Here is a 6,828-nt window from a genome sequence, read left to right on the forward strand (position 1 = left end):
CCCTCTGTGTATGTGTTTCTGTCTACCTTTTATTTATTTAATTAATGAATTGGTAGTGCCATCTGATGTTGTGGTTTTATTTAAAGGGGTGGGGTCAAGCGCCCCACCATCTTTAAATTTCACCAGGCGCCACTGGATCAAGACATTTTTATATTTACTGAATAATGAAAGAATCTATAAGTATAATTTGCAGCATTAAAGTAAAAAGTATGTTTTAAACATATATTTTAATGGGCATGGATTTCTAGATCTCATAATCAGAGCTAGCATTTTGTTATCTGGCAAGTGTTTCTGTTACAATCCTTTAGACTAAAATCAGATGTTTACTAAGTTGACCAGTTTTCCAAGACACCATTTAAAGGGACATGAAACCCATATGTTTTCTTTCATGATTTAGAAAGAACATGCAATTTAAATAACTTTCCAATTTACATCTAATATCTAATTGTCTTCATTCTTTTGATATCCTTTGTTGAAAATCATATCTAAATATGCTCAGTAGCTGCTGATTGGTGGCTGCACATAGATACCTCATGTGATTGGCTCACCCATGTGCATTGCTATTTCTTCAACAAAGGATATCTAAAGAATGAAGGCATATCCAAGCCACTGCCTCACCAGCCTCTGACGTCACTGCACGTCACTGAATTTGGGTACTTAACTCCTTCCTCAGACAAGCAGATCAAGATTTGTATGTAAAACTAGAATCAAATGTCAACCACATATGAATACATTAAACCTCTTTTTACATTGGAATAATAGCTGCAAGTGCCCCCTATATCAAGTTATTCAAATAATCCTAATGTTGTGCCTCATTCTTACTGACTGCAAATGCATACATTTAATGCTTTCTAAACTATCATATTTTTATTTATTTTTTAGCAAAAATTTCACTTTTTGTCGTCTCAGGACATAATCCTTGATTAGCCTTTGACTATATGTTCTTCATATGTCCTATGTTGTGATCAAGCAATCATTTTGTAGAATGTTGCAAGGACAGGATCTAAATCCTGCAAGATGCACTACTGCCACTCAATTTTATTCAGCAAGTGGGAAATAAATAAATGTTGTTTTCTAAATTAACTTTTTATGGGAAATTAAACTTAGAATTTAATTACCCTTTAAACCATGTATTACATATTGTTAATATTTGTTTGATAGTCAACAGTATTATATTTTGAATTTTGATTTTGATTTTTAGGGAATGTGTCGCCCATCAATGGTTTAGCTCCTAGCTTAAAAGGATTTATATAGTTATGAGCAATAGTAGTCAATATCTGAAGCCAATTAGAACGTAAGTTTCATTGATATTTTGAAAACTTGATCACTAATTGAGGGTAATGGGTTATAAGCAAAATTGTCATTGGTGAATAAAGTATAAGATAGTAGTTTAAAATAAATTTACATATTTGGTTGTAGGATTTTATTTTTTATCCCTCATTTTACTGTGTTTAAAAGAACACAAGAATTTGTCTTTCATGAAGCAGATAGAGCATGCAATTTTAAAAAAAACTAATTAAAAAATAGTAATTGTATTCTTCTTTTTTTGTTATCTTTATAGGTTAATACAAATACAGCCCTGAGTAGAAGACATTTTTCTGCAGGACATCCAGACACTAACCTGTGGGACAGAAGGACTGAACGACTGAAACTGGTCTTTGAATGGAGAGAGTAAATAAAGTGCTCCCCAGCTTTCTCTAATATAGGTTAATATTCTGTTAAACACAACGTTTTGTGGCAAAAATTAGACCAAATAACTGCAATGAAATATAACATCAAATGGTGCTAAAAAAAGCCCTTTAAAGTTGTTTACCTACAAAAATAAAACTATGGGCTCTATGTACTAACAGGAGGGCGGACAGCTTCTCTACTCGCGAAGCTGTCCGCCCGCCTTCATTACACACGGGCAGCGGATCTGTTGATCCACTGGCCTGTATGTATCATTACACACTCGTTGCAGTGTGTAATGCCCGCCTCTTCATTCGTGCGACCAATCGCGCGACTGAAGGGGCTGTCAATTACCAAGAGCGAGCAAGCTCTCTGTGATTTTCCCTCGCCACCTCAGAGGTGGCGTAGGGTGTAAGAAGCAGCTTCTTACATTGCGGGAAGCAGGCTCGCATATGCAAACCTGCCCTGTAATGACTCCGGAGCAGCTTTCGCTGCGTCATACATGGAGCCCTATGTAAAATTATCACTTCCCTAAGTTAAAGGTACAGTCAACACCAGATTTTTATAGATAATCCCTTTATTACCCATTCCCCGGTTTTGCAGAACCAACACAGTTATAATAATACACTTTTTACCTCAGTTCTTTTGACAGACTTGCATTTTAGCCAATCAGTGCTTACCCCTAGGTAACTTCACATGTGTGAGCTTAATGTTATCTATATGACACACATAAGCTAACACCCTCTAGTTGTGAAAAACTGTCAAAATGCATCCAGATAAGAAGCGGCCTTCAAGGTCTAAGAAATTAGCATATGAACCTTCTAGGTTTAGCTTTCAACTAAGAATATCAAGAGAACAAAGCAAAATTTGTGATAAAAGTAAACTGGAAAGTTTTTTAAAATGACATGCCCTGTCTGAATCATGAAAGTTTATTTTGAACTTGACTGTCCCTTTAAAGGCATTAGATTCTAGAAAAAGGATGAGCACATTGCATTACAGAATCCATAGCCTCTACGCTAGTGCTGCAGGAGCACACCCCTATTATAATACATGATGGTGAACATTACAGCATTTGAATGGCTGCTATACGATAAGAAAGCGTTATACTTAAAGACATCCAGTGATGGTTGTGAATCAGCACTGAAACTAAAGCTAAAAAAGCGGATTTTTAGTAACAAGTGAAAAGAAAACAAGTTTTTAAGTCTAATTGTATTAAAATATGCACTAATATTTTTAACCTTTTCTGTCTCTTACATTTTTATTAAAAACTGGAACATTTTAAATATCCATAAAAATCTGTAATAGCAAAATGCTGGGAAGAGGTGTTTCTTGACTCCTACTCACTTCTGGTAAATTATTGCAGACATCCCATTACCATTTGCTACAGCCCTATTAAGTTATAACCTTGGCATATAGAGCTAGACTTTTAATTAGAAATGGCTTAGGAAGAGTATCATATATTGTTCTTCAAAGAATCACACAGTGATACTGAGAGCTTTTACGAGTTGAGTATCACAATTTTTATTGAAATCTGAAAAATGACGTTCAGATGCTTTATGATTAGTGCTATTTCTTTAGTCATTGAAATGAGTTTTATTAGGTATTAAATTTTGATACAAGGCAGGCATATGAGCAAAAGAAATACAGACAAGTAGAAAATCTCACTGTAAAAAAATATCTGTAGAATTTTGTTCAAACGTTTATATGCCAACTCTTCTGATCATTCAACCCTCAAAGAGTAAGAAGTTAGAAGGATATCATTCTATTTTATTATTTTATTTAGGCAATGCTAGTTCACTCTTCTTAAAAGAACAGTCTAGTCAAAATTAAACCTTTATGATTCAGATAGGCCATGCAATTTTAAACAAATTTCCAATATACTTTTATCATCAAATATGCTTTGTTTTCTTGGTATTCTTTGTTGAAAGCTAAACCTAGGTAGGATCTTACGTTAATTTCTAAGCCCTTAAAGGCTGCATCTTATTTCAGTGCATTTTGACAGTTTTTCACAGCTAGACAGTGCTAGTTTATGTGTGTCATATAGATAACATTGTGCTCACTCCCATTGAATTATTTAAGAGTCAGCTCTGAATGGCTACAATGCCAGTCTGTCAAAAGAACTGAGATAGGGGGCAGGCTGCAGAGGCTTAGATACAAGATAATCCTAGAGGTAAAAAGTATATTAATATAACTGTGTTGGTTATGCAAAACTAGGGAATAGATAATAAAGGGATTATCTATCTGTTTAAACAATAAACATTCTGGAGCAGACTGTCCCTTTAACAGCCTAAAATTTATAATCATGTGCTGGTCCTCAAAAATCACAATATAAACCTCTGACACACTATTTTATTATGGCAAATGTATACAGTGCAAATAATGTTTCATGAATAATCAGTTGGCTTCTTCATCAGAGTGATAGTTACTCTCACCTAGATTACGAGTTTTGCGTTGTGGCTTTTAACGCTGAAAAAATGGCAATTTCAGCGTAAAACCAGTAACGCTGCTATTGGGAGTCGTGTCGGTATAGCTATACCGCAAGCATTTTAGCCCGTAACACAACGTCAACAGCGCACTCAAAAAATGTTTTTGCGTTGGATTTCCATAGTGCCGGTACTACAGGTTGTGCGGTAAGGCTAAAATGCTTGCATTACAGCCTATATTGACACGATCCATACCGCCATCTGAGACCAGTAGATATGAGTTTTGCGCCACAAAAATGTTTCACAAAACTCATAACTAAAGTGTTACAAAGTACACTAACACCCATAAACTACCTATTAACCCCTAAACCACCACCCCCGCATCGCAAACACTATATTAAACCAATTAACCCATAATCTGCCGCCCACCCACATTGCAACTACTCCCGTACATCGCCGCCACTAGATAAAGTTATTAACCCCTAAACCTCCGGCCTCCCACCTCTCCGCCACTAAATAAACCTCTTAACCCCTAAACCGCCGCCCCCCACGTCGCAAAGCACTAAATTAAACTATTAACCCCTAAACCTAACATCCCTCTAAATTAAATTACAATATAACTCTATTTAAATAAATAAAAACTTACCTGTGAAATAAATTTAAACCTAACATTAAGCTATAAATTAACCTAACAATTTAATAAAATAAAAAATACTACCAATTAAAATATCTAAAATACAAATTTTAAAAAAACTAACAGTAAGAAAAAAAATAAAAAATCTAAATTACAACTAAAAAAAACCAAATCCCACGAAAAAAATAAAAAAATGTAAGTTTACCAAAATTTATAACACTAAAATCACGAAAATTAAAAACACTAAGATTACAAAAAATAAATGAAATTATCAAAAATAAAAACAATTACACCTAATCTAATAGACCTATAAAAATAACCCCCCGACACAAAAAACTCCCCCTAGCCTACAATAAACTACCAATAACCCTTAAAAGGGCCTTTTTTTAGGGTATTGCTCTAAAGAAACCAGCTCTTTTTCCTGTAAAAAAACAAAATAAAAAACATAACCCTAAAAACTAAGCTACTCATTGCCCCTAAATTGCCCCTAAACCTAAGCTACCCATTGCATCCAAGCATTTAAATCTGTTAAGCTAACCCCAAACTAAAGTTTTGTAAATTTGAGAACTTCTACATTTGAATTATAGAACAATTGATCCCCTTGATATTTATTCTACAATTTAAATATTTCCAAACAAATTTTAACATTCAAATATCAGATTTAGTACTTGAACATTAATTCAGATGTTATTTTAAGAAACTTTCTAATTTACTCATATTATCAAATTTTCTTCATTCTTTTGGTATCTTTATTTGAAGAACAGGAATGTATGCTTAGGAGCCAGACCATTTTTGGCTCAGCCCCTGGGTAGCACTTGCTGATTTGTGGCTAAATGTAGCCACCAATCAGCAAGTGCTACCCATGTTTTCTTACATGAATTCTGTGATAAGCTTTTCAACTAGAATAAAATAGACTTATCACATATATAGATGTATTTTAACAGGCATATTAATGTACACTATAAAATATTTTGTTAAACGCTATATATATATATATATATATATATATATATATATATATATATATATATATATATATATATATATTTAGATAGTTATATGCCATAATAAGATTGGTGACTCAGTACTGATTTTCTAACTAGACATTTAAAGGCTATTCTCCTTGCTATTTCTGTATCATGTAAATTAATGATCACCAATAACCAACTAAAAATAAATCAAGAACATAGACATATCGAGGAGAAAAACAAATGAATATTGTCTCTCTAATGCTCAGCCAATAACCATTATGTTTCTTTTACATAATGCAAGATTGTTAGCCAAATATACGCCTAGATTATGAGTTTTGCATAACAGGGGTGCGGTGCTAACGAGCAGTTTATGCTCACCGCTCACTTACAGACAGCGCTGGTATTACGGGTTTTTACAAATCCGGCGTTAACCGCAAAAAAGTGAGCGTAGAGCAAAATTTAGCTCCACATCTCACTATCATCTCAATACCAGCGCTGCTTACATTAGCGTTGAGCTGGTAAAACGTGCTTGTACACGATTTCCCCATAAGAATCAACAGGGAGAGCCGGCTGAAAAAAAACCTAACACCTGCAAAAAAGCAGCGTAAAACTCCTTAATGCAGCCCCATTGATTCCTATGGGGAAAATACATTTATATCTACACCTAACACCCTAACATAAACCCCGAGTCTAAACACCCCTAATATTACACTTATTAACCCCTAATCTGCCGCCCCCGACATCGCTGACACCTACATTATATTATTAACCCCTAATCTGCCGCTCCAGACACTGCCGCCACCTACATTATACTTATGAACCCCTAATCTGCTGCCCCCAACATCGCCTACACCTACATTATATTTATTAACCCCTAATCTGCTGCCCCCAATGTCGCTGCAACCTAACTACATTTATTAACCCCTAATCTGACGCCCCCAATGTCGCCACCCCTATAATAAACATATTAACCCCTAAACCTAAGTCTAACCCTAACCCCCCCAATATAATTTAAATAAATCTAAATAAAATTACTACAATTAACTAAATAATTCCTATTTAAAACTAAATACTTACCTATAAAATAAACCCTAAGCTAGCTACAATATAACTAATAGTTACATTGTAGCTA

The sequence above is a fragment of the Bombina bombina genome, chromosome 8 (genome assembly GCF_027579735.1).
Source record: "Bombina bombina isolate aBomBom1 chromosome 8, aBomBom1.pri, whole genome shotgun sequence".
Classification (NCBI taxonomy): Eukaryota; Metazoa; Chordata; class Amphibia; order Anura; family Bombinatoridae; genus Bombina; species Bombina bombina.